This window comes from Brachyhypopomus gauderio, chromosome 6 (genome assembly GCF_052324685.1).
Source record: "Brachyhypopomus gauderio isolate BG-103 chromosome 6, BGAUD_0.2, whole genome shotgun sequence".
NCBI lineage: Eukaryota > Metazoa > Chordata > Actinopteri > Gymnotiformes > Hypopomidae > Brachyhypopomus > Brachyhypopomus gauderio.
In genome coordinates this window covers 10,622,670-10,650,352 of record NC_135216.1, presented here as the reverse complement: position 1 = coordinate 10,650,352, position 27,683 = coordinate 10,622,670, and the positions used below count along the sequence as shown (strand labels likewise).

At 47.1% G+C, this 27,683-nt stretch overlaps 1 protein-coding gene across 5 annotated transcripts in view; it reads left to right on the top strand.

Moving 5' to 3' along the window:
- The first annotated feature begins 7,209 nt into the window (after positions 1-7,209).
- The window catches only part of atxn1a (ataxin 1a), a 64,784-nt gene continuing 44,310 nt past the window's right edge, over positions 7,210-27,683 (top strand). For 4 of the 5 annotated variants that reach the window (XM_077008619.1, XM_077008615.1, XM_077008616.1 and 1 more), the window contains exon 1: positions 7,210-7,410. The gene's annotated coding sequence lies outside the window, so the exon portion shown is untranslated. Of the gene's footprint in view, positions 7,415-27,683 lie in introns of all 5 variants that reach the window. The other variant, XM_077008617.1, reaches the window with a different exon arrangement.

The following is a 27,683-nucleotide window of genomic DNA, read 5'->3' as shown; positions in this document are numbered from 1 at the left end:
CCAGTTACAGCACCGCCATCGTGGTGTACAGTTCGTAGCGGCTGAGTGTTTAAAGTGATGAAACGAGAGCCTACATGGACCAGATGAAATGTGTGCAGAGTGTTGTATTAAATTTGCATCTGCGGAACGTTGACGGGCCACACTAAGGCACACATGGAGGGAGGGAACGGAAAACCTTTATACAAAACTCCCTCTCTGTGATTCTCTCTGTCTCTGATACTCTTTCTCCCCATCTCCCTCTCCCTTCTTCTTTCTGTCTGTCTTTATCTACAAACAAGTGTGTGTGTGTTCGTGCACACACACACACACACACACACACACACACACACACACACACACCCACACACAAACACATCTTAGCAGAGACTCTAGTCTCTTGGGGCGTGTGTGAGAATGTGCACGTCTGTGTGTAACCTTTGTGTACATGGTCACTGCCCCCCCACCCAGTTCAACAGCCTTTGTTTATGCAACTCTCTCTGTCATTCTCACAGTCATGTTACAAAGCCAACAGACTCCCCAACATGACCAGTCAAAGTCAAAGTCGGCATTATTGTCAATTCTCTATATGTGCCAGACATACAAAGGAATCGAAATTACGTTTCTCGCCTCCCTCTGTGTTGACATTTCTAAACCTAAAGTAACAAATGAACCAGGCCAGACCTATCCTAACACTAATAATAACAAATACAGATCATTTGACACAATTCCAATCCTTTTTAGTCTGGCATCCGAGGTCCTACTGATGTGCGAGTATCCACAATTCACATTTACAGCCATCCCACTCTGGTGTAAGGTTAAAACAAGTTATTCAACCAGACGGTGCCACAGTGCGATTACATAACTCACTGGAGGATAGTTAGGTGTGCATAGTAGCAGAACACACCCACTCACCGGAGGCTATTGTGAACAATGGTTTGTGTGTAAGCGTGTGTGTGTAGGTGCGCGTGAATGTATGCTCCGAGTATGTGCGTGTGTGGGTGAGAGACCCGGGACCTCTCAGTGGAAGCTTGATTTCTTTCACAGGATTATGGGAGTCCGAGCTGCAGCTGGCTGTCTGCCATAGGAAGAGCCCTTGACCTAGAAAATAAGTCAAAGAAGTAAAAAAAAAGCCAATGGAAGGTGAATGCAGCATCTAGACGACTTCACTCCAGCACGGCACACAGGGCTTAGACACCACTGGTGAGCCCCTCGACTGATACAGCACGCCAGAGACGTTTGGACCCAGCTCAGTTCGGGTTTAACTCCGAGACGCCCGACGTATTGCCCAGAGCTGAATACATACATATTAATCACACAGGTCCAGATGAAGCGGTCTCACAGATGGTGAAGATCGTGCATGCACGCACGTTCTTACACTGACCTCCGCTTCATTCTTTACCTTCTGAGCGTAAAAGAGGCACGAGCCGCTAGTGCTCTCAAACGCCGTGCGCTCGCGAGGTCACGGTGCGGAGAGCGCGCGACGCAGGCTCCTCGCGCTGGAAGAGAGCGCGCGGACAGCCTGTTCACTCCGAGCAGAGGAACCTTGTGGCGGAACTGTGGGAGGGGGTGCATGTTCAGAGCCACTGAAGCGCAGTGCCCTTGTGCTCGTGGCTGGTAGAAGAGCCTCCACATCTCAGCGTCATTTCACAGAGAAACAAAGAGATTGCTGCACTCATTCAACATTTCATTTTGCTGAATGTCTACCACTTTGTTTCTTATTTTCTCTCTTATAAAATAAGAGTAAAGAGAGAAAATCTCTTGCCAGATCTTTGTATGTTTACTTTACATTATTAGAGAGAATTAAATGGAGCCATGTCAGAAAAAAGGAATACAAAAAGTAGTCGTTTCCTGAACACCATTCCTGTTCCAGTGCTCAGAACTGCCCCTGCTGAATTATTCTGGTCATACTAATCTCATGTTGCAATTCCAAAGTCAGGTTTTCCATGGTGCTGCGTGCCAAACATGGTGTTTGAGGTTTGGTAGAATTTGTCCTTAAAAGGACATCCAGACACAGTAGTCTTGCTAATTTCGCACACAGTATGCTGTCATTTCGAATCTTTTCAGTGAGGTGAGCGGACTCCTCCCATGTTCACTCATATACCTTGTATGGTTTAGTAGATGATTACATCAAAGGCAAAGTGGCGGTCACAGGGCCTGTGTACCATTTCATGACTGATAGGAATGAGAGATGTGAGTAAAAATGTGATGATGCGATATGGAAACTCTTGGCTGGCTCACAGATCTTCCTGCATCTCACTAGGGAGCGGACAGAATACACCAGGGGTCCCGAGTGTGCCGGGACTCCTTCCTGTGAATGTGTTATATGTGTGCTGATCCCGCTTAATTGACTGTGACAAACTCTGAAAGTGCTACAGCCAGACAGCGGTGGCTCAGAGCAGGCAGGGCTGACCAGTGCGGCTGGAGAACTGAGAACGCTGTTGGGAATGTGCGCAGCTTAGCAGGACAGAGTCCGCTGGTCTCTAATGGAGGAGACAGGTGGGTTCTGCACCTCCATGGCCTGGCCTGGCCTAGCCTCTCCAGCAGCTAAGTGTAAACGTGAGTATCCAAAGATGTGAAAGAGGAGGATGGACCAAAGGAGGAGAGATCATGTGTAAGCCCTATCTCTCTCTCTCTCTCTCTCTCTCTCTCTCTCTCTCTCTCTCTCTCTCTCTCTTTGTCTCTCTTGACCTTCCTCTATTTCCACAGACTCTTTTCACCAACAAAGTCGCTAGCTGTGATAGTTGGTGGCAGAGGCAAGCTCACAGTGATGAGGATGAGTAGTGGCAGTTTGTAAGAGTGTGTGCATGTGCACTCTTTGCTACCCAGTTGCTTAACCTGTTCATCCATCATCTGAATGAAAGCATAGCGCCCCCAGACTCACCCCCACACACACACCTCCCCCACATCCAGATGATTTCAGCCTTTGAACCTCATTGACTGAGAGCTGTGAACAGCCCTCCGCTGGTTACCCGTGCTACTTTGAAAGCTGACTCTCGTTTTGTTCGTGGTCTGTCTCTAGTTTGCTCATCCATAATTCAACTGGCCATCACGCGACCCCTCTTTCACAGGAACACAGTTTGGAACGTGCTGACGGAACCCAACAGTTTGTGTGTGTGTGTGTGTGTGTGTGTGTGTGTGTGTGTGTGGGTACGTGGGTCTTTCCTCATGGTCACTCTTCCCTGGAAGAGGGGAATATTTCATCAATGTTTAACCACGTACAGAGACACCAGTGCTGACACATCCAACACTCTTCATTATTGCAACGCAAAATCAATCGCAAGACCTGCGTATTCATATCATGAAAAGTGAATCAGTGTCGTATTCCCGAAGCCTTGATTCACCGATTCATGAACTGGTGCCCTTGCTCTGTGCTCCTCACCCCCCCACCTCCTTCCCTTCCTGCTGGTAGGAATGGCGGCAGCACCTGTGAAAGATCAAGACTGATCTGCTAAGTGTCCGAGGACGGCTGCGAGCGGGAGGACGTGCAGGGAGTCAGACGACCCGGCTTCAGATCCTCCCTGCAGTGCAAGACGAGGTCCTTTTGATCTACCGGATCAATTCAGATCCAGTCCTCTGGTTCAGAAGAGGAATGATGTCTTGCTGACGTTGCTTGTTCTGATGCATTACAAAGTGCTAATTAGGGCTAAACTTGGTTCAAATTTGAAGTTAATCTGTCTATGCTGAACGAGTTGATTGAGTTGGGTGCTCTTAATACTAAGATTAGGAACCCACAAATGTCTAGTCCTGGAGCTTCAATGCCCTCACTGCTTAATAAGGTGAAGAATATAAGAGAAAGAAGTGCTGATTCTCCTGCTGGAGAATATGAATAAGAAACACTTGTCTTTAAAGTCATTTACATGTCTGCAAATGTAGACTGTACCCTAGGACAATTGGACCTGATATTATTCTGATTTCTTAGATGTGAATTCCATGAGGTTCATCCAATATACATAAAAATCTTTGCAAACGAAATCTGACCTTCGACACTTTAACCGCATACTCATTATTTCGTTTCAAATCAAAGGCCTGGAGGACCAAGTCAAAACACCCACTGCTGTGTTGTACGTAGGGTTGTTCGCCTAACGCCGGAGGAGGAACCCGGCCTGTGCGTGTGGAAGGCCGCATCACTACACGGCCTGTGATGCCGACCCACATGATCACTCTGCCACGCTGGCTGGCACCATGACTCGGGCCCTGTCCACCCACTCCGGCTGCCCGACTCATGTCACAAAATAAGTGGTGAAGCTGCCTCTCCATGAAGAGCACTAGATATTCTGTGCCTATACACCAGCTGTGTTGCTGCATGGCTTGTGGCCCTATGAGATAGTGTCATATCCACTAAATATCTCATTTTTGGACACAGAAGTAATAACCACTACAGAGGGACGGTATAATCCTGATATGCAGGTATCAGCATCATAAATTCCTGCCCTCTCGTATTACACATACCCTTATGTATAATCCACACAGTCATATGGAAATGCTATGATGTTAAACAGGCATGGAGAAAACACGGAGAGTGAATCCACATCTGTTAGAATGAGCGCTCAGTGTTTGTAATAAAGATTCCAGAGAATTCTAGCTGAAGGGTGGAGGATGTGAGCGGGTGGAGTCTCACACCACTGTGGAGTTCATGCATTATTTAAAGTAAACTGAAAATGAAAAGGTCGCTCAGCTTCCTTAATCAGGGAAATACTTCCAGAATGAGTCCAGAGTAAAGAAACCAGAATGTTCCATGAATCTGGTGGTTCTTGAACACTATACACTCCCTTCAGTAGTTGCAACATGAATGCTACATCATGGGTATAATTTTAACATTACTGATTTTTTTATCATCAGTAAGATTGTGTTTTCTTGCCTGTTCTGGAAACATTAACGATGAAAGGTAATTGAGGATAAATAAAAGGATGGTTTTTGAATACATATAACTTATTTAAAGAGGTGAGTGCTTATATATACTTGGTGAAATATATTTCTATTGCATGATACATGGATGTATTTCTATGCATTTCTATTACACACTAGCAGATATTAAAAGTCTTTTGAATGCATGTATTGTGAAGAAATAATTACAATGATGATATTGTTCTGTAATGTTATGCAAGAAATTCAGTCTGACTCTGAAAGTGTAAAAATTATTATTTCATGCATGTTAGCAGCTGTCATGTAAGCGGTCCTTTTTTCAGACATTTGTGGTGAATCTTCAGACATTTCTTGATTTGTCCAGTAGAGGGGGTGCAACCTTTGGTATCTGTAAACATTGGCCCTTCAAATGTACCATAACTAAACCGCGGTTTAAACATAGCCTGAGATTTTGACAATGTACATTACATTTCACATAGGGATGGAGAGGTGCCTCCATGACTACTTTGCAAGCAGCATTAAGAGGTTAAAGGAAGTGTGACAACGCTTGCAGATGGAGACGAGTGGCGTACGGTTTAATCCTCAGACAGATTTCTGACGTGGCCAAGAGCAGAGGAATGTGAAGCTGCCCTGTGAATGCAGGTAGAGGCTCACTGTCTGGGCACGGCCCGACACAGATAACTGCTCCCGTGAACATTCCCTTCATGTGTCACGTCAGAAGTACCACTATGATTGCACATGTCATTTTTTTTAACTCGCTGAAGCTTTGAGCTGGGAGCTGGCCTTTGATCATCCATCTGGATGCTCGTAGAGTACGATTCATTATCACTGAGGTATTTGTGCAACACTACACTCTGCAGACTAGTGGCACGCTGGAGAAACCGCAGCTCTCCCGTTCACAGGCAGTCAGCGGCTCAGGGGACGGTGCACAAACCCACACACATGCACACGTGTACACAGTTTGGGTTTGGGGTGTTGTTGTAAATCCCACGCCTCATTCTGTGCATAGTCAAAATATGACCAAGCACAAAGACCTCATCTTTTCTTCTTTATGATTTAATTGTGTTTAAATTGGAAGGACATTACAACCCTTTGGCATACAGCAACATACTCTACCTCATTCTAACTATCTCAGAGGTCCTGGTGGAAGGTATTTTTTGTGCATGTGTTTGACAAATACTTGGAGGACAATCCCCTCAGACATAGCTTACTGGTGAGCCCACATACTGTAGCTCACTGGTGAGCCCCTGCTTTCAAATACTTTCCAATTAATGGTCACCTTCCCCCTTATGTCTGTCAAACTCTCACCTGAACAATCGTCTATTTTTAAGATTGTACCATTTCAGATTTTAATTATGTGAAATTATGTTTATGTGAGGTTATGTTTGTGCGAGTGTGTTTAAAATACTGAAGTCCTAAGAAGGTGCAGGCGAGGTGTTGTTTTGCCTGTCCTAAATCCTCTAGTCAGTACATCTGAACTGTCTAGGAACGATAATACATTCCCAGGTGGACTGCTCAAAGAATCTGGTTTCCATAGTAACGCAAGCACAAACACTTCAGAAAGTCCCATCTAAACCACATTTAAGGGAAAAAACAGTGACAGCAATTGCACATACATTACGCTACTTAAATGACAATTCCAGCTGTAAATAGAACGCTCTAAATGGTCTACTTATAGGATTTAAACCGGCATTGGTGTACACACAGCCTGCTATACTGTGTGCTCTAATCTCCAGGGTTGGCACTGGCAATTATGCCCACCACCATTCACCTGTACTGTCTGAACATGTCTGAGTAATGACCTTCATTCATTTGGTACTTGACATGGGTATCTGAGTGGGAATAAGAAGGTTGCCAGTTCAAGCACCACAGAATTAACCCTCAACATCTCAAACTGTAATTCATAATTGCAAGTCCCTTTGGATAAAAGAGACAGTTAAATATAAATCTGTTATCAACCATCGAGGAGGGTTTGAAATGCAATGGTGGCAACATTTCTGAAAACATTATAATTCACTCTTGAATAAGTTAACAACTACAGTACTTAAAATTAGCCGAAGCACTGAATACAAAAAACGGTGCTGATTAAAAAGATCTCTAAAACATTTTGTTTAGCAATATTGTTGGCAAACACTTGTACTTACATGTCCTAAAAGCAATGAAATACAGAACAATAATTATATTTTAAATTCTGTCATTCTGATTTCATCTTAGTACATATAATACAGAATTGTTTTGATGAATCTAACATCAGCAAAAGGCATCACCCATCCCCCGGTTTTCATAATACAGTTTAGGCTTCAAAGCCTTAGCTAACGGGGCCGGCCAACTGCTCCATATTTGGGTTACACATTCACACACACACACACACGCACGCCTTCTCTTTCTCACACACACGCACGCACACACAGGCGCTCACTCGGTCACACACGGGAGGTGGGAGCAGAGAGCGAGATCAGCTCCGCCGCAGCACGCATCGCTGTAGCAGTAAGGGGAGACGATAGAGCGGCGACGCGGGCGCGGGGAGCCCCGACAGCCGCACACTTCACCGCCCCGCTGCACCACACGGTAGGTCCGTCCACAGCCGCTTGTTTTTCCTCCCACTTCAGAACTAAAAAAAACAGACCCGGCTGGAAGAAAAAAAAACACGCAGCGAATCAGTCTGACGTTCATTTAAAGAATCCTTTAGAAATTGTTTATGCTACTTTGTCACTTGTCCGTGATCGGTGGGTAATATGCGCTTAGGTGGACTGCGCGACCTTGTCCCAGGACTTTTTAATTTTGAATGGAAAATGTGCAACTGTTATAAAGTGGAACATGAGAGCGCTAGTTGGTTTCATGGAGCCCGGGCAGGGAGCGCTGTTGCCGGGGTGGGAGTGCAGCAGGAGCGCTTCCTATCTGCGCCACTACAGCTGCTACGCGTTCAAATCCTCGTAAACGCGTTTTGCACGTCGCTGTCTGCGCGTTTCATTCGTCGTGTGGCTTTTTTTTGCACTTTTGCTGAGTCAACACGGTTGTGGGAACGGTTCGGACCGTAAAAAACACAATCGCGGAAGTGCACGCTATTTTCTAGCAGAAATATCCTGCTGGACTTCAAACTGTGTAGTTGACCGGCGAACACGGAGCCAGCGAGCGCGAGTGAGGAAATATTGCGCGTTTTGTGTGCGCTCGTCCCATTTCAACAATTAGGCGCAAGTTAAAACGTGCGCGTGCCGCTCCGCCAGCGACACTCGCGCTCGTGCGCCGCCCGTGATGTCACTGGGTCCAGCTCCGCCAGTTATATAATGGGCTGTTGGGATCCCTGCTAATGCTTACGGGTGTTCTGCACACTGTTTACGTCCGTATGATTTATGCATTATGCACTACGAAATGTGAGCATTGGAGTTTTTGGAAAGGTAACTTTATTGTAAATGGAAAAAATGAGCTATTACCAGTTTATCATCATGCAGTCGAACAGAGGGCTCGCTTTAGGTGCACAAGTTGGTCGTGTTTAATTGAAGCAAAGCCGGAGCAGATATGCTGTTTCCAAGCGGAACATGTCATATTCTCACGAGTCTGATACGGAGGCGTCAATGCATGTAGTAACCGAAACGGCGACGTTGCTAATGCAGATTTACGTGAAGCAATTATACAAGCCTTACGACGAAACGGAGAAATACGTGCTTTATTCCTCGAAAAGCTTCTGGCTAGCCTACAAATATGCTATTACATAATGAAAATGGTGCCAGGGGCATGTTTTGCCGAGTTTCTCCTAAGGCTTTCATATGTTTGGTTATGGCGTGTTGCACTGTGTCAAACCTGCTGTGTTAATCCATGCTCAGAACCCGTACTTTTACATGCTAATGAGCAGTAATTAAAACACAAAGTCTAGCCTAATCGCGAGCGTTCTCGTACGTCAGCTCGTTTATCTGAGTAACACACACACACACACACACCTGCCACGGGCTCCTTGGTACTCGTTTGTGTCAGTATTTCTCTTTAACTGCAAGGGCGCTTTGAAAGCACTAAAAGTGTTGTAACGGGTTCCGTTTGCTGAACCATGCTGCGCGAGTGACAGGTGCAGGATCACCTTTCATGCTCGAGTGCCTGTGAAATATGGACACACCTCCACCTGCAAATACTGCTTACATAATGCCACCGTGATTGACAGAGACAGTCTCAGCCAATGGCCAAGGAGAGCCAGCCGAACCAGAAATTTGTTTACACATCGGAGGGGAGAGACCAATAGCAACCTGGCTTCACCTTATTCCTAAGAACACTGTAAAACTAGGCCTATCCAGACAAGCTCTGTGCACACACTCCCTCACAGGTATGCATGCAAAAGCAGATCAGGCCAGCCACACTTTCTGTTTATCAGTACTCAAAAACTCCCCACAGTAGTACACCCTACTTCATAGTAGTCAGTTCCTCTCGTAGTATCGAAGAGCAAAGAACTTGCAATAGAGACAAGGCGTGTGTGTGTGTGTGTGTGTGAGGGGGGTGGGGTTGTGAATGATGCTGGCTCCAGACCTCACCAGGCCACTTTTATCTCAGCTTGATTCTTTTGCTCCTCCTCTACTGGTGAAATACACAAACGCAACCTGCTTTTGTACTACATGGTCACATCGAGGTTTTTGATGTCAAGATGAGAAACATTCCTCTCTCCAGTGAGTGGAAGATGCTATGCGGGTCATTTCTCTTCCTCGCGACTCCGTCAGGACGTTATGCGCATTCAATTGAAGCTCTCTCTTTGTTGCCGAACTGAACATTGAAACAACCTTAAACAGTAATAGGACTATAAGAATTTTTATTTTGAAGCTTTTATGGCCCACATCGGCTATTACTACCCCAGTTCAGCTATCCATGACGAATCTATACCACCACGCAAAGTGTTTTAGTACAGAACAGTGCCTGTGTTGCAAATCAGTGGAAATAGTCATCTGAATAAATCATGCACATGTCAGTCTAGCCATGTTTTACCTTACCAGTGCACATATTACAAAGTAACTGTTGAACCAGCCACATTAGTAAACCGGTTGGCTAGATACCCCTCTGTGGTTTGTGAGAAGGGTTCCTTTTCTGCCACGCAGCTGTGGGCGAGGTAATGGTGTGGGTCTGTAATGAATGTGACCGATGGCAGCGCTCCTGGGTGGACTTGTGTGCGCTTTACATCAAACTGGTTCTGGTACTAATCCATATGACCTCCTCTCTTCATCCCCCTATTGGCCTTGATACATATTTGATAATGTTCGCTCTACTATGATGGGCAGGGCAAACCTCCCAGCTTCCAAACCCTCTGTGTATAATGAGGAACCCGCAGTGGAAAAAAAATATGACATAAAACTATTTTTAGTCGGTTTACCATCAGACTTCTGTTTCACTTGCTCATTCTAACAATTTTGGTAGTATTCAGGCGTGACCAAATGACTTTCAGTATCTTTCGTCAATATCTCTGTTCCTCTTTTGACAACAAGGGATGCACAAGGTTGTTCATTTTGTTCTGATAGATACTGCCCCAAAGGAAACCAGGTCCTGTTGTTTGATATGTTGTGTACAGATGCTTGTAGCCGATAAACAGGGGCCAGCACTGTTATGGTGCTGGATACATCTACTTGGCATGGAACGAGCCCTCGAGCTGCAAACAAGTGAGGGCGATTGTAACTGAGCCAATGTGGTTTTCTTCCTGATGCATTCAGCAGACCAGTGGGGGCACCAAAGACCAGTTACCACCTCGACCCCTGAAGGTCTCTACTCTCTCCCCCATCAAGCCCCAGTTGGCCTCGGGTTGATGATCCCCTCCCTTCCTCTTCCTCTACCTCATGCTGTGGAATAGATACCATGTGTTATCAAAGAAAGATTATAGGTTTAAGTTTGACTGAAGGGCTATCAGGGGTTTGACTGACAAGCCCTCTGGGAAGCACCTTCAGGACTAAGCCTGCAGCTTTGGAGAACCGCTCAAACCCCCCCCCCCCCCCCCCCCCCCCCCACCCTGGGAGCTTCCCAGCGGTCGGCCGGCGTGCGGGGAGAGGGGGCCACGCGACGTCGTTGTCTCATGCACGGCTCGAGCGCCCATCGTGTCTTGCGCAAAGGAGGATATGCATCAAGAAAGGAATTCAGGAATAACAGGAAAACAGCACTGATACAAACAATCTGTGGAATACCGAAACCCACCCTTACAAATGTTATTTTTGGCACAGCATAAATTTTCCTTATTATGCATGCTTTCTTATGACACCCCCGACCTGCGGCCGATTCATCTCGAGAGGTGCTTACGTTATTGGAAAGACAACACCAGCAGCTTTCCAGGAAGCATGTTAGGGGGCTTTTTCCTTTCAAGCTTTATTTAATGCACTCAAGCTGAGTCAAACTGTGGGTGCCATGATAAGACTGGGGCTAAAACGATGCTAACTGCCCAACAGCCCTCGTCAGTGTTGTCATCAAGGTAGGGAGGGAGGCCACCCCCCCCCCCCCCCCCATCTGCCACGCGTCTTCTCTCTGAAGTCCTCTCCAGCGAGCGAGCTTGCGGTGGCAGCCAGAGAAGCATGCCTGTCCTCCACGTCTCACGCTTTTCCCCCTTTTCCATTAACCTTTCCAAAAACGTGTGCGCTAGACAGCCAAGGGTACATCAAACACAGATAAAACTGAGGCTCAACATTCATGGAATTCCTGTCATCATAAGCTTAATATAACACCCACCTTAGCAGAGCATTGCAGGTTTCATTTATAACCTTCGTCTGTTTGATTAATGAATTCTTCCATTATCATTAATATTTTTGCTAACTTTGGCTACGTGGCATTTTTCGAGAGTGTTGGTAAAAGGTCCTGGCGGTGATGAGTGGAGTGTTCTGAGGTAAAGAGGCCGTCTCTGACATGCGGAGCGTCAACAGTTGTGAGTCGGAGCAGCGTTTGGATGGAAGGGGCAGGTTGAATGAGCAGCAGACAGCCGACTGATGAGCCCTGACACAGATAAATGAGGCTAATCCAAGGGGCCACGATGTGATGCTCTATTCTGGGCGTCGGCACAGAGAAGGGGAAGGAGTTCTTCACTCGCACTGCCGTGGAAGGACTCTAGAAGAGTGTCTGTCAATTCCTAATCCCCACAAAGTTTATAATGATTAACTACAGATCCTGTAAACAATGCACAGTGATTTCATGATGGTACAAACGTTGAGCTACAGTATTTGCTGCCCATTTCAAAGAAGATATGTTGGTTCCTTTGCTGTTCACTCACTAAATAATTCTTCCAATTTGAAAATATATTTAGGATGTGTATTGCATTATGATCTTACATATATATATAAATTTGTTTGCATCAGCTAACAAGTAACTTCGACATGCAGGGAGTGGCGTACGTAACACGGAGAGTAGGAATGCAGGTTTGTGCCGTTGTCCGGGGTCGTGAATACCTCTGCCATTGCCACCCACAGCGAGCCAACTGGTGATAAGTCCATGGCCTCTGTGACATCTGACCCGTCTGCGCGGGTCGGGGTGCTGCGCAGACAGGATGGACTGCCCGAGGAGAGCAGACAGAGAGCGTTCTGCGCTTATATCAGCGTGTTGAATGCCAGTCAGAGGGAACACCCTGAATGCGCAGCCATATTGCGTCCTCTGATGTCACCCCTTTGTCCTTCACAGTAGGCGATGAGCAGAAGACCTGCGGGGAGGAGGATGGTTTAGGTCGAGCGCCTCGGTCTGCATCAGAACGAGAGAATGACCACCCAGTCAAGGACAGAAAGGGTCCCGCTGCTTGTCGAACGCTGCCGAGCGATCCCCCCCCAGACGCGGATCATATTCACTACTCTGTGACATGAGAGGGCAGGATTCCAGCCATGGCTGAAATGGAGGCCGTGGTGAAGTGGAGTTGGGCCTGGAATTAAGGATCATTCTAGCTGTAGTAATTTGACCCGAGACAGTTTTCTTTCCTGTGGAAGAATTGATGATTTTCTTTCTAGATTTAGCGCTGTTTGCTAATGTTGCACAGCAGGTCATTAGCACAATTCCCCTGAAGCACGCCTTCCCAACCACACAGGCATACATACACACATAGGCATTTACAGTGGGCGGTTGGCCCTCGGGTAGTGAAAATAAGATGCACATGCTCATATAGCCACTGTAGGCAGAGTGGCTGGGCAGACATGTGAGCACCAGGGTGCTGGGTGCACACACGCCCTTTAGCTGCGACTACATGCAGCTGAACCTATATCAGTCCTGACATCCTCACAAACATACTGCTCAAACGTGTAGGATCTATTAAACACGACATAAATATTTGATACCTTCCTGGCTAGAAAGCTGTGTGTGTCCTAGCCTGCCTGTCCCTTTTCGCACAAACAGATTCAGCAGCCCCAGATCCCGGCTGGAGAAACGCTCTCTCCGGGGACTGGCCTTCTCAGCGACGCCGGGGTCTGGGGTCACCAGTGGGAGAGGTTCAGGGAGACAGCTGCTGCTCCTGTCGCTTTGGAGATTACATCAGGACATGCATGCCAGAGAGGGGCTGGAGGGTCTTCTTTTTCCTGTGGGGAAATGATTTGATTTTGAACGCTTATATTGCAATAAACTCATTTAGCCTTAGCACAAGAGCAGCGTGGCCTCGGTCACTTCGTGAGGAGAGCTTTGGCCATTCTAGCACAACTGGTAGCAGAGAGGTAACAGGCTAGTGTGTAGAACGGTGGGACTATTTCTGTGTAGTGGTTTTCACAGAACATTTTTTACAACCCCCCCTTCAAAAAATAACAAACAAAAAAAAATCCCAAAACCACTTTTAGGTCATGACTCCCAAGAGTTCACAGAAAACATCAGTGTAAGTTCAGCATCTTCCAAACAAATCTGCCAATTATATGTTCTACGTCTTGCATGCATTGCTTTGCTTAGAAGTTGCTGGATTAGCATGTTTGATTGAACCCTTGCAAAATAGGCTCTGGGTTTTAAGACTTTTTGCCAAATGCAGAACCTGAGGGTTCTATCGCTAGTAACATTACTCAAGCCTGTTCCTGTTTATGCATTCATGCACATGCGGTCGTTGTTGATTTTCACCTTCTAAAGAAAGATTAGTAATTCTTCGTTGTAAAGGCATTACCCATCATTACTCAGATTTCTTGTTTTAGTCTTTCTAAACTGGAGGCTAAATCCTCCATAGCGAGAATCCTTTGACTTGAATGGGGGCTGTTTGCTTTTAGCGTGGTAAAAGGTTGCCTGGCCTCTCCGTGTGTTTATTGACTGTTCAGAAGTGCTGCGTCCAAGTTACACTCCCGTTCCTTTTCTTTGAATTTTGCTGAACCTCACGGATGGTTTCCAGCTGCCTGTGAGGTTGGCTAATCCCTTCATGCCTTCCAAAAGATGACACGAAGAGATACTGAACTGTTGTGAAGTGATACCGAACTGTCGTGCACGCCAAGCTTGACGAACGTTTTCCTCACGCGGACAGTTTTAAAGCTTTGGTTATGCAGTTAGTCACCACTGTACAGTCACGTTTGCTGGCTGATCTACTAGAGGTCAGAAAAAAGACCATGTTCGTCCGTATGTTTTTTTGCGTAGTCCTCACTGGCATGGCAGAGGCCATTGCTGCGTTTGCTAAAAGCACGCGGCAGTCTTCTCATAGTTAATTAAAGGCCTCCAGATCTTTTCCTCCATCCGTGTCTCTGGCCTCGCTGCTCTGGTCTGCCTCGGCTGTGCCGATCGGGGCTCTGCTCCAGGGCTGCGTATCGGTGGGAGAGAATGGAACCTCTACGATTCTCCCACCACAGTATTTTTTAAAAATGTTTTTACCCCCATCTTCTGTCCTACTTTCAGTCTTTCATCTTCAGGATGGAACAGCGAGGAATGTGTGTGAGTACATGGGTGTGTGTGTGTGTGTGTGTGTGTGTGAGTACATGGGTGTGTGTGTGTGTGTGTGTGTGTGTGTGTGTGTGTGTGAGTACATGGGTGTGTGTGTGTGTGTGTGTGTGTGTGTGTGTGTGAGTACATGGGTGTTTGTGTGTGTCTGTGTGGGTGTATGAGAGCGAGAGTGCTGTGTGTAGTGTAGGTGTAGTGTGAGTTCAGGAGTGTTGTGCATGTCTTAAGAGTTGGAGGTGATGTGAGTAGGTTGTGAAAACTGTTGCGGTGGCACGTGAACCAGGTTGGGGGGGGGGGGGGGGGGGGTGTTGTTCTGCAGGGGGTTGCCAGCCAGAATTCCTCTCAAGATGGAGTGTGACATCTTTGCGCTGTAGGGCCAGAGTTCATCAACAGAACTTGTCTTCTGCTCCAGTGTTCTCCTGATAAGGGCCGGGCTCGTTTTAGTGAGTCACCACCCACCCATTCCAGCTACAGGATGTCATTGGCCTCCTCTCCCTTACACACACACACACACACACACACACACACACACACACACACTCACATGCACGCATGCACAAACACGCGCACACACATACACCAACTACTGGCTGCTAGGCTCTGAACAGTGGCTGTTGTTGATTGTAGAAAGCCAGCGTCCCCCAGGGCACTTGGGAAAGTTTTCAGGCTTTGACGATTTGGCTGAAATCCAGGAGGGCTCACATCTCAGTAGATATCACTGGCCCCAGTGTGCATTAAGTAACAGCACTGTTGCTCAGCCGGGAATGCAAAACAGCTCTTGTGTGTATGTGCATGTGTTTGTGTGTGATTGGGCATGCATGTCAGCGTGTGTGTGTGTGCTGCCTCCTGTCACCTCAACCTTGATTACATAAGCAGGGTCGTCATATACAAGCCTCAGGGGAGTAGAATGTTGACGACTTCTGACATGTCTCATATACAGTACACACACACACACACACACACACACACACACACACACACACACACACACACACACGGGCACAGGTGGGCAGAGACATTCAAGGACAGACATGCACTCTATAACTTTACCTTAAGTACATTTAATAGCAACTGTAGTGAATCATTGAGGGGACTACAGGGTTGGAAGAGGGACTCTGCTATGGAACAGACAGTGTCATCCTATGCCAAACAAAGGCTATTTTCTTCCTGATTAAAAATTGACAAGTTCATATGCAGCGCACTCATTAGTTATTGGGCTGCCCTTTGCTTCATGCTGTAAAATGCGTGCATAGGATCAGAAGACATCATTACCTACATTTGATTCTACACTCACTGCTCTCTCTGTGCACGTCACTTCCCTGTTCCTGTGTCTGTGTATTGTGTCAATCTGCAGAATGTGTTATGTGTGCTTGGACTGGCTCCAGACTTTCAATTCTCTAGAATGTTTTTAAGATAATTTGTTGTATACCTTGTCCTGTCAGAGAGAGAGAGAGAGAGAGAGAGAGAGAGAGAGAGAGAGAGAGAGAGAGAGAGAGAGAGAAAATGTTCAATAATGTGGGATATAAACTTTTTCACACTGTAAAACCATTGGCAATGCAACTCTTGATCTAAAGATTACAAGAGTTTGGTGGTGTAGTCACACTCTCTCTTCCTCCATTACACACACACACACACACACACACACACACACACACACACACACACACATACGGTACATAGTGCTATGATACTATGCTAGAGTGCAGTCAGCTGTAGCAGAGATGGCACAGATTAGTGGGCTTGGGGTGTCTTGGCCACCTAAGGTAAAGTCAGCCCACGGCACGTGGACGGGACGCCCTCCTGACGCACATGCCTCATCCGCGTTTATCCCTCATCATGGGTCAGCGAGCCGTGGCACACACGGGATGTGGAGAGAAAGAGGAAGCGGGAGTAGGAGTCAAGGTCACGGAGGAGAACATGTTTCTCCATTAAAAAGAGACAGATGGAGCGAGAATGTAGGAGTTGCTTTTCTGCTGGCGTGTTGGGGGAAGAGTGTGCACTCTAGACGGCCATCACACACTCTGCTGACTGGCTGCGGTGTGAACTGCACTAAAGCTGTGCTGTAGAGACAGACAGGAACAAGCTCACGGAGCAAGACGCCGTCTGCTCCGACAACTCCTCCCTCCAGTTGAATTGCGTGAATGGAAACCCTGTTTCCTGGGCAAGGACAGCCCTTGCTGCTTGTGTGTGTGTGTGTGTGTGTGTGTGTGTGTGAGAGAGAGAGAGAGAGAGAGATCCTAGCAGACCTCTGTGCTTGTGATCAGGGTGGGCTAATGCTTCAAAAGTCTTGGCACTAGACAGCTCCGGACCACTCCGTGTGGAATGCTGGGTAATGCTGACTACCGTGGTGCTGGGTCTGTCTGTGGGCATGCCCCATAACTACCCCCGTGTCCCTTCTTCTCTGTTAAGGTGCTGTAATTAGTCCCAATTGGCCCAGACGCAGTGACTGCTGTGATGTCTGGGTTCTACTCCGTTTTACCCCCAGAGTGCTTCTGCTCTCTGCATTCCACTCCCGGCCCCATTTAGAGGGGTATGCAGGCACACCGGAGTGAGGACACCCCCGCGTCTCTTCTGTCCAACTCTTCTGTCCCGTCTGTGTCCCTCTGTTCTCTGATTTTGTGTGAGTGTGGTGAGTTTTTCCGTAGCGCATACACTCTTGTCAGGGGTGTCCGCAGGTCCCGCAGATCAGAGGTCAGCCATCTTGCTGAGGGGCAGTACATTCGCCTGGTTGATGGGGCGTATGCTGTTTAATGTGCTCCACGCATGGTGTGTGAGCGAGACTGGTCACGGCACCTGGACTTTGGCTTGCTTGTTCGGTAACTTCTGGAACTGGAAAACTGGCAGCGAGTTCTTTTTGTGAAGGAATCTCACCCTGCTCCTGATGGAACTGGGCATTCCCCCTTCCACAAACACACAGCATCTGCATTTCAAAGGGCAGCGCTCTACCAACCATGTGCTCCTGTCGCTGGGATACCTGCTCGCTGCTGCTGGCCTTTTTTTCATTAAAGTGATTTTTAGTGTGCCAGCACGTTTTGTATCCCAGCAAGATTAGGACAGATCTCGTCTGGGTGTGGCGTCTTCACCTTTTCTCTGTTTTTTTCTTTTGTCTTCACTTATTACTAACATAATACCGCACATCATGTTTCAGCCTTAACTGCTTTTGTCCTTTGTTAATATATAGTAGTTCTAAATTAATACGCAGTAGTCCTACATATCCGGTCAAAGGTTATCATCTTAGTTGATGATAATTAAAGAGCTAGCCTACACTGTGCTTCTCAGACATGAATCAAAACATTACATAGACAGCAGCAGAGACGGAGAGGGAGAGGGAGGGAGAGAGACCAAACTCTTTACCTTAAATTGAATTGTATTGAATTGACTGAGAGAAAACCAGAGCGAGAGAAGGGTTAGATAGAGTAATAGAGAAAAGTGATAGACGGGGCAAAAGGTAGCAGAAAAGACTAAATGTGTGAGAACGATGGTGCGTTAATGGGCGTGAGAGGGAGAAGGTAAAGGGCAAAGAACTCCTGGTCCGTCCTTCAGTAACACAAACACAGCTGCTTATGTGGATAGGAGAACTCGACTGTGCTGTGAATCCTTCCTCACAGAGGGGAAAACCCTTAGGAGCCACGCACACACACACACACACACACACACACTGATACACACACACTGATACACACACACTAACACACACACACATCAGCTGGAGGAGGGCGTGTCCTAGTGGCTATGGAGCTGCTGTCTTGCCCAGCTGCTATCTTTTTCCAGAACGGTACTTTCGTACTTTAGATAAGAATAGAGAGCTACTGTTGGTCAGGGACCTCAGCTAGTGTCGTGGCTTCTTATTCACGGCTCGCGCTGGTATTTAATACCATATTGAAATAAGTCCACAAGAGAGAGAGAGAGTAGTGACTGCCTGTGAACAGGAGAGTCACCTGGTTGTTGTAATAAATACCAGTAGTCTGTAAAGATCTTTGCTGAAAAGAAGGGGCCAGTGGCTCTACGTATGTGATGATATCAAGGCTGCATTTGTACAATAATAATGCTTTATCAAATGATAGTAATAGGAATCAGATGTGCCTAGATCTTTAAGAGACCTTGGGTCTCAAGGCAGGGAATTCCAAAGCCTAGGGCCATAGACAGGTAGTGGTTATGACTAGCTGTTGTTGGGTAGTGGGTATGACTAATATGTTAGTGTTGGTAGATCTTAGAGCTCTTGCAGGACCTTACGAAATAATTGGTTCACTATGGGCCAAGACCATGAAGGGTACTCATTTGTGCAAAATTAATTCTCAGAGACACAGGGAGGTCATTGGCTCTATTAAAGCTGCAACTAATCTAAATAAATAAACAGATCATTTACTAGTTTCGATTATGTAATTTAAAGAGGGATGATGGACCTCCACCACTGTAAAGCCATGAATACATAGAGAGGGAATATTCTTAATGTGAAAATAAGCGAAAGGGACTCGTGTTGCTGTTTTCTGAAACCACAGCAGTGGTGTCATGATGTATGTGACCAGACATGCACACATCTGAGATTTATATAAATCCAACCCAAAGCTGCCACAAATATGGACGCATAAGAAAGAGAAGCCAAAGGTTTACAGGGACCGACGGTGTCTTTCTGCAGAGTTGCCGTGGCTACTGTCTCATGTGACCCGTCATTGGCTGACTCGCTCTGTTCTAGCAACAGACGGCATGATGGCATAGCAACAGAGAGGTGCATGTCAGTCATATGACGGTATCATCCAAGCATTCACAGGAATGTTTTTGTGAAGGTTTTAATAACCAGTTTAAACCCATCTGTTATACTAGGTTTTTAGTGAAATGCCCTGACCTCTTTCAGCTGTGTGAAGCATTCTGACTCGCCCTGCACACATTCTTGTGGTTTTTCTTAGCTCAATACTGAGAATCTTCAAAACTTCACAGTATCCTTTGGCATATTTTTTTTGCTCTGTGTGCCTTTTAGCATTAGAGTTTCCCATGCTCCTTTGTTGCACTCAAAGTGTGAAGTGGGAGGAGTTTTATTGACTGCATTGCACTAGTACAGGGTGCTTGTATGGGAAGTGGGAGGGGCATACCTTACGTCTGCTCTGCCCGTCTGCCTAGCTGGGTTCACATGGGGCTTTCAGCGAGAAATGAAACTGCTACCCACAATTGCTGAGTCAGAAGAAAGAGGGCCAGTGCGTGTGAGCACACGTGTGTGGTGTGTGTGTGTGTGTGTGTATGTGTGTGTGTGCGTGCATGTGGTGCATGCGTGTTGATGGTGTGGGTACACTTGTGTGTGTCTGTGTGTGTGTGTGTGTGTTGATGGTGTGTGTGCATGCATGCACATGTGTTTGCATGTGATGTCTGTCTGCCTGTCTGTCTGTCTGTCTGTCTGTCTGTCTTATCTACTGCAGTTGCTTTTGTCCCTCTGCAGTGTTGCAGAAGTAAACTTTGCTACTAGCTTAGTGGAATTAAGGTTATCTTGCTCTTCGATTCATTTCTCAGAACTGTGTCAAGGGGCAGAGGGGGGGGGGAAGCCAACCCGTGTGCACATACACACGCATACACTCACACATTTACACATGCACACGCTTACATATTGCAGACTTTTCAAAGAGGGAGTATTGATGTGGAGACCTTCAAATTCTGATTACTCTTTTGACTCTGATTCTGGGAGCTCACCCAAAGAAAGAAACAAGCCATAAACCCCCCCCCCCCCATGTCTGGGTTTGCCTGACAGTCTGGGCTTCCCTTTATCCACATCTGTCCCTTCTCCTTATCTCTAAACACTGGGAGTGAAGCTGGGTAACCAGGCAGCATCACAGAAGGACGGTCAGTGCTTTTCAAAGCTTAGTGTGCCTTTAATTCTCGGAGTCATGAAGAACAAGAAGTACTTCAGTCTCTCTGCTCTCCCCAGACACCTCTGTTCCAGCGTCTCTCAAACGCTCAAATTCAGCTCAAATGGCAGCTCAAATTCCACGCGCTGTCCTTCCATCTCCACGGGTGATGGCTTTGGAACATAACTGTGGTTCACTCACAATGCGTTTGACACACTCGAAATCAGTAGCTGGTAAGCAAACGTGCAACAGCACAGGCTTTACCGACAGGCATTAGTGCGGAGAGCAACTCTGAGACAACATGAACGGGATGCGACTCTTTAAATCACAATGTTGCCTTTGAAGGAAACGCAGGTCTTGAAAGATGTGAAACCACTCGTGTTTCTGCAAAGAGCAGAAATAGTTTCTGACTCAAACAAACAAAGAGTGGTAACCATGCCGACGGCCGCCTATAAATAGAGGCTAGTGTTTGTTTTGTGAATGCGCGCTCCCCCCGGGACCTTCAGAGACTCCATCAGCCCTGATTGAGATCCTGGTTAACAAGCCTTCCCTCTCACTCCACACCTTCACAATGGAGAGGGTGTTGGGGCTGGGGATGGAGATGTCAGTGAACATGGTGGATCGGAGTGGGCTTGAAGGAGAAGTGTTCACCCCTCGCTCTCCTGATCCACTCCAGGTTTTTGCTCCAGCTAGACACCCTGGTTTGGTAATCGAGTGCCCTGCAGTCCATAATTGCCCATGGCATAAAGACCTGGACTGGACCTTTAGTGTTTTGTGGGCTTGTATGAGGACATGAAATGTCTCTTTAATGGAAGACCTAAGTTTTCAGCGCATGGGGAAAATTGTCACAACGGCCTGCTTAGAAAGCACACATGCCCTGCGTACTGAAGAGACGTCTCTTCTAGAAGATAACATACCTTATTGAGTACTGGCGTTCAGTGCACAGAGCAGTATTTGACACATCAAACCAGCACTGAACTGCCTCACAGCTTATATAGACATTTTGGAAACCCAGGAAACCTTAATGACATCCGACACGATTGCACGAGGTACCGTTTCAGATAGCCAGTGGACCCAACAGACAGACGCAGACGCAGAAGTACTCGGGTGAATGAAGAATCCTGGAGGCTCCCCTCAGAATCCAGCATGAGGGATTTAGTCTGTAGCCGTGGCAACAACTTGATCCTTGGTTCCTACTCATCGTGCCCTGTATGATCACACCTGGACCCTTCCATGTCAAACCACAGATGCATTCAAACAGTCCCAACCAGCAAAACCAGTACAGAACCCAGCCGGCATCTCCTCCCAGGCCTCTGCCTCTCTCAGTTTGAGTTTGTCACTGTGCAGCTGATTGAAAGCCTCGTTGAACTTGCCTGTGGTGTGTGTGTGTGTGTGTGTGTGTGTGTGTGTGTGTGTGTGTGTGTGTGTGTGTGTGTGCTGTGGTGATGGGCGGGGCAGGCCTGGTGTCTGGGCTATGCTGGGAGTTTCCCTCTCCCCCCTCTGGAGCAACTGTGTGATGAGCAGTGGCAAGAGCTCAGCCTATGGTCACAGCTCTGTGGAAATGTACATCCAACCCTCCTCCTCCTCCTCTTCCTCCTGTCTCCCACGTGCTGTCTCTCTAACATGGACTCTGAGATCCAAGACCTCCCTCCTCTTCTACCCTTGGTCCACCTGTTCTCTTATTGTACTTCTTCTCCTCTCTACTCCACTCGATCACTTTCAGAAAGTTCCGGAGTGCTCTGTCGTTCACTCTCCGTCTTCTTCTTCTTTGCTGGTGCTCGTGTGCATCTGCTCTCTTGCTGGTTCACCTTCACATATCTCTGAGCTCGCTTCCTCCCCCAGACTTCACCTTCTCCTTCTTCTTCTTTTCCTTCCTCTATCATTCTGTGCTTACTGGTCATCACTGGCTGAGTGACCCATCACCTTCTCTCTGTGGATGTGTAAGCAAAGGCGGTGCTGTAGTAGAGTTCGTCTTCCTGCCACACGCTATCTCGTTTAGTGCACTGCACTAAATGGAAGAGGTGGAGTGGTGGGGTGGTGGTTCTGGTGGGGAGGTGGAGGGCCTCCGTCCCGAATGGCACTCTGGATCCTTGGGGGGGGGGGGGGGAGAATAAGCTTGAGTGTGGGTGGACATGTTCAATGTGGACGACATATGAATCTGATAACAGCTGGAGGTTTTTCTGGGTGTGTGTGCCATGTGGAGTTTGTGTTGAGCAGCATCTTGGGGGGTGGGGGTGGGGGCTGATGGAGGTTGTTGATCCAGCTGGAGTCGTAGCCAGCAGGGCGTAGATAAATCTTTCACGGTGATATTCCTGTTTTGACTTCTGACAGATCATACTTTTTCTCTTTGGCTCCCACTTTCTCTCTCTTTCTCTCTCTCTCTCACTTTTTCTCTTTCTCTCCCTTTGTCTGTCTGTCCCTCACTCTTTCCCTCCCTGGTGCGCTCTCTCTCTCTTTTCTTTCCATCTGAATGGAGAGCTGCTCAACCTCCTCCTTTCTTTCTTCCATTCTCTGTGTCTTATCTCTTTCATTTGTCTCCAGTAGTGATCACTGCCAGGAAAGCCTCTCATACTCTGGAATGCTCTGCCCCGATCGGACTGCACATGCTGGCGTAGAAATTCTTGTCATGCTTTCTCTTTCTTTTCTTCTTTCTTTCTTTTCTCTCCCCATCCCAACTTGTGTAAACCCTCTGACACCGTGTGTGTAGTATGTCAATCTGAGTGTGGAAAGTGTGACTGACTGCTAGACCAGAGGGTCTGAGTGAGGAGCTGCTCTGCTCTGCCACTGTGCAGTATGTCTGGCTGGCTCTCACGCTTCAGTTTGCCTCAGCTGTCAGTGCCTCCGAGTACCCAGAGCAACCCACCCCTAAGCAAACACAAACACACAGTCTCTCAGCCCTGATGTCTGGCTTCCCCCTGGACATTTGTCTGAAACACTTTCTCTGGATACTCACTCTATTTTCCACCCTTGTCCTGGCTATGTTTATGTTTTTATTCTCCCACTCATGCTCTCTCTCTCTCTCTCTCTCTCTCTTTCTCTCTCGCTCTCTCTCTCTCTGCTTCTAATTACTAAACAATGAGTTAATTACCTGTGCCAGGGCTTATGAATTTATTCATATAATGTGTAATTACCAAAGCCTTGTGGAGTGCTGAGTGGTAAGATTCTCCCCTCACAAAGGGGCTGTTCACGTCTTCATTAAGGGAGTGAGCGGCCCTGTCTCTATTAGATGGCTTTGGAAAGCAAGGCTGTTCCTGGACGGTCACTTTAATTTGAGTGCACACGTCTCTCCGTCCTGCTAAAATGACATCAGTGTCATTTTTCATTGTTTGCCATTGTTTGTCAAATCATTAACTGAATTTCAGTTAAGATGGGAGGCAATCTGATCAACACACCACCAAGGAAAATCTCATCAACCACTGTTTTACAAGGAAAATATGTGTCCTCTATTCCTACTTGTTTGTTTTATAAAAAGGTAGCTGTCAGTAGATATCTGGGCAAAAGAGTGTAGGAGTGTGTGGATGTCTTGGAGATCTGCATCGATTTGCTAGTATTCCAATTAGCCTTTGAAAGATCCCCATTGTGTTGCTGCGATGAGCACCAGTCCTACAGCTCCCTCCGGGCAGGCGGTTCATGGTCATGTCTATGGAAATGTGGGGAAGGTCAGAGTCAGAGTTCTCGCACATTAAGGGTCGTGTTTCCATTAGCGACATGACAACCGGCGCTGAGTGATGATCTTTAATATCTGTGTCTGCTCACGGTCTCGGAGGGGCTGATCCCCCCCCTCTGGAGCGAGAGGAACCAGACTCCACAGCCTGCCTTCAGCTAATTTAGCTTATGAATATTTTTTTCCCCCCTTTCAAGAGAAACGAAACGAAACCAGCTGCATAATTCTTACCGTTGTAAGAACAGTAGTTGCTCTTGCTTTTATAATCACTAAGATCTGAGGCTTTACAGTGCTGAGGAGGTGCTGGGTAATTAGCCTGTGCCATATGAAAGTGTTGTAAACTGGCTAATGATGAAGAAGACACCTCCCGCATCTGCCTGCCTTTGGTACGAAAATAAAGGATAACAGTTCTGGACTCGTAGTCTTTGGTTAAAGCCTGGCGGCTAGGCTAGCCACAAGCCAGACGAGCTGGACATGCTCCCTGGTTGCCAAATGGGATCAAATCAGTCGTTCTCAGCCTCTGTATTTATAATGGTCTGTTCTCACTGTAATTGTCCTATAGGGCTACAGGCCTTATGAGAAGGAGTCTGGCCTAAGTGGTAGGAGCTCCTGGTATGTTATCTCCGAGGCCTATCGCTCGCATAGCTTGGACGTCTGACTCATGCATCTTATCGGCACCTCTCTCTGCACAGCGATGAATTTACACGCCATTTCCGTCCCCGTCCCATTCATCTCCCACTGCCGTGAATTTTCATTTCTTTTTAACCTGTCCACACGACTATGGGCAAACAGCGCTGACGGGATAATGAATAAAGGTGTAATTGTGGACGTGGTTGTGGTGCTGATTTTTATTAAACAAACGTATGAATTCTCAAGGGATCTTCTGTACTCATGTGACTCTTGACTAAGCCAAGGAGCCAGTGGCCCATTGAGGTGGCCGAGGCTTTTGACTACTGAGTGAGCGCTAATGTGGAGTTCTCTCTGCCTACACACTCCTTGCCTGCATGCATAATGTCCTATAACTTATGAGAAGCGAAGAGAGGATATATAACAAAAACTTCCTTATACGTCATCCGGTAACATTGCATAATGGAGTTAGGTGGAGCGTGTGAGGGACATGGCACCACCTTTATTCACTATGGAATGCTACACATGCCTTTAACATGTCCCCAATGGCTTTGATTATTTGTGAAAGTGGCATTTGGTATTTGCAGTGGGACACACCATGTTGGGTACCTGGACTCTGTTGATCTGATGTTCAGAACATGTCTAGTCAGTGCTGTTCGTTACGCTGGGCTGATTAGGGAGTGGCAGAGGGTGGCCTGGCTCCCAAGGCTCCGCCGGAGAGCCGTGATGCTGGCTGTGTGTGAGTAGCAGTGTGTGTGTGTGTGTGTGTGTGTGTGTGTGTGTGTGTGTGTGTGTGTGTGTATTTGTGTGTGTGTGTGTGTGTGTGTGTGTGTGTGTGTGTGTGTGTGTAACAGGGGTGGGGGTGAAGGGGGGAGTAGTTTTCTTCTGTGGTCTCCATCACCCACTGCCAGACGCATGTGACCTCCCACACTGATGGAGCTCCCAGAGTGACAGATAGTGTTGGCTTTGATGCCTTCACTGAAGGAGGAGGAAACTGTAGTTCCTCTCTCTCTTTCTCTCTCCATCACATTTACTTTGTTACATTTATCTCTCTTTATCTCTCTCTCTTTATTTCTCTCATTCCCTCTCTCCCTGTAGGATGTAGTCTATTTTCCTCAGTTCTTCACAAGTGCTCACTGGTTCTCTGTCTGTCTTATATAAAGTGAATGTTGACATGATTGACTGACAGATACACATAGTTCTTGGAATGTGAACTGAAACAGCATGTTCAGTTCTGTCACACCCTGAAGACAGGCCAAAGATGTCAAGTACGAACTTTGCACACTTGTAATGGTGTTTAACCAATACGTGTACTAATACACGCATAGTTGGTAGTCTCTCTCTCTTTTCAACTGTACCTTTTTCTCTTTTTCTAATGTATTGCTCTTGTCTATTCCTTTCTCTCTCTCTCTCTCTCTCTCTGTGTTACTCTCTCTATCATATACACATATGTAAACCTGTAGGAGACACCACAAAGACTACAGAGATCAGCAGAGTATCTCTCTATGATCTAATGATTCATTGTCACACATTCTTTCTCACACGCACATGCGCACACACACAAACACACACACACACACACACACACACCCTCGCACTCACACACACAGGAGAGCTTGGGAGCAGGGTATTTTTAGAGCGAGTTGGCAGAGAGAGCTGGGTGTGTGTGTGTGTGTGTGTGTGTGTGTGTGTGTGTGTACGTGCGTGCATGCGCGCATGCGTTGGTGAGTACTACAGACAAAACCCGAGTGATCAGAGGAATGAAGTGACATCACGGAGGGTGACTCAGTGTGTGTGTGTTCTCCACGCCTTCCTGTGCAGGAGAGGCAGCAGCACAGACGTAGAGGCACTACTGACCCAGCACCACAGCTCTCAGTCAACCCACACACCTCTCATCCAGCAGACTGTGCCAGCCCTACGCTGCTGTTATGCAAGCCCCCCCCCCCCTCCCCTCCCCTCTTTGCTTGTGCAACAGAGAGCAACAGCACCAGTGTGGTGTCAGTGGAGGAACACACCATTCTGGTGTAAGTGAATGCTGAATGCCAGTTACTGGAGTGGTTTTGCAGCTGTCCGGCCAGGCCGTGGGTCTGCCCCCAGCTCCGGCTCCTCGGACAGGGCGGGGGGGGGCGGTGGCTGGATGGGCCGGCCACGGGGGGGGGTTGGAGGCTGGTCGCGGCAGCAGAGTGGTGCTTTGTAGCCGGTTAGAGGGACATCCTGAGAGCGTCAGCCTAATGAGCCGTGGGTCTGTTATTCTCTCCCTAACGATCACAGGACGGTTTAACTCATTTATCCTGCGTGGTGTTGCTGTCGGGACATGTGGTCAGCACAAAAAGTGGGTATGAGTTCTGCTCATATGTGTGTTCTGTTTGTGTGTGTGTATACACACCTTCGCTTTGTGTTTTAATGAAGTTTGGCTTCTGTGTTTGATGTGTGTGTGTGTGTGTGTGTGTGTGTGTGTGTGTGTGTGTTTCCAGAAGCAATGTGTGCTTAAAATCCAGAAGCAATGTGTGCTTAAAATCCAGAAGCACTAGTGCATGCTCCATATTCGGGGCTGTTTGTGTGGCTTCGTGATGTATCGGTTGTCATATGGTGAATAATGACGGTCCTCCAGAATTTTTTTTCTTTGTTCTCAATGTGTCCGTATGCCAGTACAGAAGAGCAGCAAGACTACAACCAGCAGAGACAAAGGCAGGAGGCTTTGCTAAAGGAATATTCCACTGATGTTTCTAACAACAGCAACAAAAAAGTTATCACTTGTAGAACTGCACCTAGTTCTGGAGGTCTGGGTTTCGAATTAATCTCTGCAAGGATACACACTGTTCAGCGTCATTGCAGTAAACTCCTTTAGAATTCAGGGAATATGTGAATTCTGAATGAGTATTATAAATAATCATTATTTACCAATTAGA